Here is an 8628-nt window from a genome sequence, read left to right on the forward strand (position 1 = left end):
AGTTTGTAGCGTTCCATTCAGGGATGGGGTCAATTACATTTCAAAATTGTGAAATAGTTGTGTAGCTAGCAGTCGTCACTCATTCATAGGAACAATACAACTATTGCTGACACAGTCATGGAAGGTCAGTGTCTAAGAACTTACAGGTGTTAATTAGCCTGCTGGGGTATTGTCATAGATGTTTACTAATAAAAGCCACATATTTAAGTGTATACAGTTCACAATGTATGCTAGCGATCCATTTTATATATAACTCTGTCTGCATATGAAAATAAAGCTTCTTAGGTGTATGAGAGAGATTAGTAGTTAGTGAAAATAACTGTTCAATGAAAATCACATTTTAAAAAGCTAATTCTGTACACTCATATCTAAATAATGATGTTGACTCACCAAAAACCCAGCCTCAAACTTGTATCTGAAAGACTTGCTATTTCCGGATATTATGTGACCTCACATACTTTGGCAAGACGTCTGATTGGCTCATTGGCTGAGCTGAAAAATCAGATGTTTACTTGTAAGGAAAATTTATAATAACCAGTATACGCCCACACCACACCCACACCATTCTGTTGTTTGTGAACAGGACAAGCAGGGGTACACAGAAAAGCTGCTTTTTAACATACTTTATTGTAATTCATTATTAGGTAATATTTCATTAAAATCTGGAACACTGGACAGCTACTGAGACTAAGTGAGATATTTTTCCCACAAATCATGTGATGCTGACTTGTCAATGCTCCTTTTAACCTATACATTTGAGTTCCCACCAATGTCTAGCCATCCTGACTAATGTCCCCGATGCTAAAATAGCGTTGCCTCCCCAGGGCAGGATAGCAGACCTGTAGAACAAGCCACAAGGCTCCTCTACATGTATGCTGATTATTTAGCTTTATTAATCCATAAATATTATATAACTAATTTACTCATCTAAAATATATTTTCGGAGACATAAACATATCTGAGGAATACCGTGGCGAAGATGATGACAGAGAAGATATGTGAGAGTAAAGGTTGGTTCTGATTGGATCCTGACACTGGTCATTTAGCAAACGGTCCTGTTATCCTCCCCATCGCAATCCGAGTTGACATGACTGCACCGGTAGGCCGAGCGGAATATCTATCAGCCGTTAATGCAATCGCCGCACCAGCTGCCTCTGTGCTCGCCACATGTACCGAGGAAGAGCGCCGGGGCATGGTCTTGAACCAGACTTTTGTTGAATGGGTCCTGGTCCGGAAACGGTCGCTGCTACGAGATGAGCCCTTTCCCTCCACTCCTCCATCTCAATAGTCTACAAAGACTTCATCCCCACTCCTCCATCTCAATAGTCTACAATGACATCCTCTCCACCCCTCCATCTCAATAGTCTACGGTGGCTTCCTCTCCTCCATCTCAATAGTCTACGGTGGCTTCCTCTCCTCTCCTCCATCTCAATAGTCTACGGTGGCTTCCTCTCCTCCATCTCAATAGTCTACAGCGGCTTCCTCTCCTCCTTTCCTCTATCTCAATAGTCTACTGTCGCCTTTGCTTCCACCTATCCTGTTATTTTACATCAGAACAGTTGTAGGAATAGAGACGCGGAGAGGAAGCCACTTTAGATTATTGAGATCATCGGCGTCGTTAGGGGTGGGCTTCCGGGACTGCAGCACTGAAATATTTTTGGTCCAGCCTGAACCTTTTGAAGGACGAAGAATTGTGAAATTGCAGTCTGTACAAAAAACGGCACGTGTGCTTTAGGACCGTGTTGACGCCTCGGAATGGGCGGGCAGGCTGTTTGACTCTGTACGCAGTGGTTTCTAAAGCCAGTGTGGCATGTTTAATTCGTTTTCTTCCAATGAATTTGGCTCTAGCGTGTGAACGGTTTGGCCTATTAGCTATTATAACCTCACAAATGAAAGCTACAATACATGACCAAAAGTATGTGAACACCTGCTCGTATAACATCTCATTCCAAAATCATGGGCATTAATATGGAGTTGGTCCCCCCTTTGCTGCTATAACAGCCTTCACTCTTGTGGGAAGGCTTTCCACTAGATGTTGGAACATTGCTGCGGGGAGTTGCTTCCATTCAGCCACAAGAGTATTAGTGAGGTCGGGCACTGATGTTGTGCGATTTATGTCTGTCTTGCAGTCGGCGTTCCAATTCATCCCAAAGGTGTTTGATGGGGTTGAGGTCAGGGCTCTGTGCAGGCCAGTCAAGTTCTTTCATACCGATCTCAACAAACCATTTCTGTATGGACCTCACTTTGTGCACAGGGGCATTGTCATGCTGAATCAGGAAAGGGCCTTCCCCAAACTGTTGCCACAAAGTTGGAAGCACAGAATAGTCTAGAATGCCATTGAATGCTGTAGATTTCCCTTCACTGGAACTAAGGGGCCTAGCCCGAACCATGAAAAACAGCCCCAGACCATTATTCCTCCTCCACCAAACTTTACAGTTGGCACTGCATTCGGGCAGTTAGCATTCTCCTGGCATCCGCCAAACCCAGATTCGTCCATCGGACTGCCAGATGGTAAAGCATGATTCATCACTCCAGAGAATGCGTTTCCGCTGCTCCAATGGCAGCGAGCTTTACACCACTCCAGCCGACGCTTGGCATTGCACATGGTGATCTTAGACTTTTGTGCGGCTGCTCGGCCATGGAAACCCATTTCATGAAGCTCCTTGTGCTGACGTTGATTCCAGTTTGGAACTCGGTAGTGAGTGTTGCAACCATTTTTACGCGCTGCTTGTGTGGCCTACCACTTGCGGCTGAGCTGTTGTTGCTCCTAGACATTTCCACTTCACAATAACAGCACTTACTGTTGACCAGGGCCGCTCTAGCAGGGCAGACTTTTTGCAAACTGACTTGTTGGAAAGGTGGCATCCTATGACGGTGCCACGTTGAAAGTCACTGAGCTCTTCAGTACGGGTCATTCTACTGCCAATGTTTGTCTATGGAGATTACATGGCGGTGCGCTCGATTTTATACACCTGTCAGCAACGGATGTAGCTGAAATAGCCGAATCCACTAATTTGAAGGGGTGTCCACATACTTTTGTATATATAGTGTAAGACTCCCAGGAACATATACATTGAGCTCCAAAAGTATTGGGACAGTGACATATTTTGTTGTTTTGGCTCTGTACCCCAGCACTTTGGATTTTAAATGATACAATGACTGAGGTTAAAGTGCAGACTGTCAGCTTTAATTTGTGGGTATTTTCATCCATATCAGGTGAACCGTTTAGAAATTACAGCACTTTTTGTACATAGTCCAAAAGTATTGGGACAAATAAACGTATGTGTCTTAAAGTAGTCCTATAGTCCTAGCACGCAATGATTACATCAAGCTTGTGACTCTACAAACTTGTTGAATGCATTTGATGTTTGTTTTGGTTGTGTTTCAGATTATTTTGTGCCCAATAGAAGTGTATGGTAAATAATGTATTGTGTCATTTTGGAGTCACTTTTATTGTAAATATGTTTCTAAACACATCTACATTAATGTGGATGCTACCATGGTTACGGATAGTCCTGAATGAATCGTGAATAATACTGAGTGAGAAAGTTACAGAAGCAAAATTATCATAATTATTTTGGGGGGTATGATATTTACGTCTCTAACTTTCTCACTCATCATTATTCATGATTCATTGTGTTACTGTCCCAGTATGTTTGGAGCTCACTGTATGTGCCTTCTTTTTCCCTCTACAAAGCCAAGATTTTGTAACTTAACATGTAGTGTTCCCCTAATGTTTGAGTGTCCAGTCTTCCGTTAGGGGAACGTTCTATCTATGTTAGCAAAAACCTTCTGAGAACTTTTTTAACCCAGAACGTGGTTACCATGTTCTCAGAATATACAATATTAATGTTCTAGACACATTTCATGGGACGTTGCAAGAACATTTTTGTGTATCAGTTGTTGGGACATCGTCTGATGGAAAATTTATGGAAAACCAATTTAAATTAATTAATTAGGACCTAATCTATGGATTTCACATGACTGGGCAGGGGCGCAGTCATGGGTGGGCCTGGGAGGGCATAGGCCCACCCACTTGGGAGCCAGGCCCAGCCAGTCAGAATGAGTTTTTCCCCCAAAAAAGGGCTTTCTTACAGACAGAAATAATCCTCAGTTTCATCAGCTGTCTGGGTAGTTGGTCTCAGACGATCCCGCAGCTGAAGAAGCCGGATGTGGAGGTCCTGGGCTGAAGTGGTTACACGTGGTCTGCAGGTTGTGAGGCCGGTTGGGCGTACTGCCATATTCTCTAAAACGACGTTGGAGGTGGCTTATGGTAGATAAATGAACATTCAATTCTCTGGCAACAGCTCTGGTGGACATTCCTGCAGTCAGCATGTCAATTGCACGCTCCCATAAAACTTTAGACATCTGTGTCATTGTGTTGTGTGAAAAAATAAATACATTTGAGTGACCTTTTATTGTCCCCAGCACAAGGTGCACCTGTGTAATGATCATGCTGTAATCAGCTTCTTGATATGCCACACCTGTCAGGTGGATGGATTATCTTGGCACAGGAGAAATGCTCACTAACAGGGATGTGAACAAATGTATGCACAAGATTTTAGAGAAATACTATTTTTGTGCGTATGGAAAATTTCTGGGATCTTTTATTATTATGTCCTAGAGATATTTCCCTTATTAGAACAGTGGTTAGGGTGTTCATCACACCTTTCTGATCATTGAAAGATGGGAATCTATAGGATTTCCACTTGAGCATGAATTAAGACCACATTTCCACTACCTCATTCATTATCAGTATTTATTAATTCTATGTTGCTGAGCATCTCAAAGAGAACTCTCATAGTTTTTAAATCTAGACCACATATACAATGTAGAACAAACGTGTCATTGACAAACTCATTTTAATTAGCTTAGATAGCTGTGTTGTAACTCCTACCAAATAATTACATTAACATACACTATATATATACAAAAGTATGTGGACACCCCTTCAAATAAGTGGTTTCGACTATTTCAGCCACACCCGTTGCTAACAGGTGTATAAAATCGAGCACACAGCCATGTAATCTCAATAGACAAACATTGGCAGTTGAATGGCCTTACTGAAGAGCTCATTGACTTTCAACGTGGCAACGTCATAGGATGCCATCTTTCCAACACGTCAGTTCGTCATATTTCGGCCCTGCTAGAACGGCCCCGGTCAACTGTAAGTGCTGTTATTGTGAAGTGGAAGCGTCTAGGAGCAACAATGGCTCAGCCGCGAAGTGGTAGGCCACACAAGCTCACAGAACAGGACCGCCGAGTGCTGAAGCGCGTAAAAATGGTCTGTCCTCTGTTGCAACACTCACTGCCAAGTCCCAAACTGTATCTGGAAGCAACGTCAGCACAAGAACTGTTCGTCAGGAGCTTCATGAAATGGATTTCCATGGCTGAGCAGCCTAAGATCACCATGCGCAATGCCAAGCGTCGGCTGGAGTGGTGTAAAGCTCGCCGCCGTTTGACTCTGGAGCAGTGGAAATGCGTTCTCTGGAGTGATGAATCATGCTTCACCATCTGGCAGTCCGACGGACGAATCTGGGTTTGGTGGATACCAGGAGAACGCTACTGGCCCGAATGCAAAGTGCCAACTGTAACGTTTGGTGGAGGAGGAATAATGGTCTGGGGCTGTTTTTCATGGTTTGGGCTAGGGCCCTTAGTTCCAGTGAAGGGAAATCTTAACACTACAGCATACAATGACATTGTAGACGATTCTGTGCTTCCAACTTTGTGGCAACAGTTTGGGGAAGGCCCTTTCCTGTTTCAACATGACAATGCCCTCATGCACAAAGCGAGGTCCATACAGAAATAGTTTGTTGAGATCGATGTGGAAGAACTAGACTGGCCTGCACAGAGCCCTGACCTCAACCCCATCGAACACCGACTGCGAGCCCAACCTCACTAATGTTCTTGTGGCTGAATTGAAGCAAGTCCCCACAGCAATGTTCCAACATCTAGTGGAAAGCCTTCCCAGAAGATTGGAGGCTGTTATAGCAGCAAAAGGGGGACCAACTCCATATTAATGCCCATGATTTTGGAATGAGATGTTCAATGAGCAGGTGTCTAATACTTTTGGTCATGTAGTGTATATTGCTAAGAATGTGAGTCCCCTAGTAGGTCTTGAACCCAGGCCACCAGCACCAATGTTGAATGTCCTAACCACTGCCCCAATAAGGGATATCTCTAGGGCATGTGCTTATTGGGCCAGTATAGGCCCTGTCCTGTCCAGAAGAACCCCTGGCACATGTGTAGTTCTGAAATAACTTGATAGGTGTTAGGCTGTAAGCAATCTGGTGAATGCATTAAACAGGTTGACATGCCCTACAAACATTAGACAACTATACAGAAATCCCTTAAATTGCTGAAATAAGTCAATCAAATCAATGATGAGAATAGTCAGATTAACTGATACCTGACACAGACATGGTGATGTAGCAGGAAGATTGGGGCCTTGAATGGCTTGGTAACCAGGCGTGATGTGTAATGATTTTTTATGGAGAACTTTTCTTTGGGACCATCAGGCAACTGATACGCAGATGTGTTCCTGCAACGTTCCCATGAAACGTGTCTAGAACATTAATATCTTATGTTCTGAGAAGATGGCAACCATGTTCTGTGTATGTTTGGTGGGATGTTGATGAATTATTCATATTAAATCATTAGTTAATGACCTTATGTGACTCTAATGGGAACTTTTTCTAAAGTCTTGGGAACGTTTGTTGAGAGAGAGAGAGAGAGAGAGAGAGAGAGAGAGAGAGAGAGAGAGAGAGAGAGAGAGAGAGAGAGAGAGAGAGAGAGAGAGAGAGAGAGAGAGAGAGAGAGAGAGAGAGAGAGAGAGAGAGAGAGAGAGAGAGAGAGAGAGAGAGAGAGAGAGAGAGAGAGAGAGAGAGAGAGAGAGAGAGAGAGAGAGAGAGAGAGAGAGAGAGAGAGAGAGAGAGAGAGAGAGAGAGAGAGAGAGAGAGAGAGAGAGAGAGAGAGAGAGAGAGAGAGAGAGAGAGAGAGAGAGAGAGAGAGAGAGAGAGGACATTACGTGATTTTTTTTGGGATAAAGTTTCTTTGGGACCATCAGGTGACGTCCTGACAACTGATACACAGATATGTTCCTGCAACGTTAATATCTTATATTCTGAGAACATGGCAAAGGGCTTGTAGGTAAGCATTTCACTGTAAGGTCTACACTTGTTATATTCGGTGCCTGTGACCAGTGGCGATTTTAGCATGTAAATCTTGGTGGGGGCAAACTCAACATTTTGTTTTGAGATGCATGCCAGAAAAGCCACAACACAACACTAAACAATACATTAATTGCACTATAACGGTGACAAACAGTGCCCACAAGCTGTTAGGGCCTACATAAAGCTGTCCCGACAGCAGAGCTAAACTGTTAGGGCCTACATACTGTTAGCCCCATGTTAGTGAATCCTTACCACCGTTACACCTGGCTATCAGCAGAGCCTCGTCTGGCAGCGAAACAGTTCATTCAGCCTCATTTACTGCCTTTTAAAAAACCATAGCTGATATGGCTGACTTGCTTAAATAAATATGGTTTCTACTGACTCCTTGTGGATTTGTGTAACTCGATAAGAACTGCATTCTCCTTCAATATTAATGAATGCCGATATGAGTTTCGACTTTTAAACCATACACAAACATTATTACATTTATGTTCAGTAAATTCATAATGTTTGTTCTTCTATCATTAACACTTAGCTCTGAGTATAAGCAAGTGCAAGCAAACAATCTGCGACGAGATAGACCTTCGTTCAGCACTTTCAAAATGGACACAGACAGAAATTCAGATGGATGTTAGTTCAGATACATTCAGCAAGATGTTGAGGCCTTAACTTCTTTAAGTCGAGAGAGAGAGAGAGAGAGAGAGAGAGAGAGAGAGAGAGAGAGAGAGAGAGAGAGAGAGAGAGAGAGAGAGAGAGACACAAGCAAGATGCGGTTAGCCTGCCATTTGAAGTATTTAATTAGGCCTATGTGGTCTAAAAAGGAATAAAAATAGAACTTACATTTTTGTCATTTAGCAGACACTCTTATACAGAGCAACTTACAGTAGTGAGTGCTCACATTTTCATACTGGCCCCCCCTGGGAATTGATCCCACAAACCTAGCATTGCAAGCGCCATGCTCTACCAACTGAGCTACACAGGACAATCACGAGGATTCACTTTTATAGAAAATATACCGACGCACAGACAGTGCATTGCGCAAACCAAACAACCCTCGCAATATCAACTGGAATTACATGGGTCTATTACTGAACTTTTTGTTGAAAAAAAAAACATTTGAATGGGAAAAGACTATCACTGGCAAACATGGCTACAGACCCAACAACATTATATAGTATCCCCTCCTCGTGGAGAAAAGCATATGAGCTAATTTAATACACAAAGTAAGCAAAACAATGAAATGCATCATTCCAACATTGTCTAAATTGATGAATAAGATACTAATGAGAGATCTATATAAGCAATAGGCCTATAACAATTGAGCTGTATAAACTATGGCATAAGGGAACGATGAGTGGATAAGAGGAAAGCCATCATTTCAATTAAGACATTAATGAACGAGCTAAAACGGACGTAGTCGATATGCCCATTTGTTCAGCACTTTTGAAATGGCCAG

The sequence above is a fragment of the Coregonus lavaretus genome (genome assembly GCF_964263955.1).
Source record: "Coregonus lavaretus genome assembly, chromosome: 36".
NCBI classification, from domain to species: Eukaryota; Metazoa; Chordata; class Actinopteri; order Salmoniformes; family Salmonidae; genus Coregonus; species Coregonus lavaretus.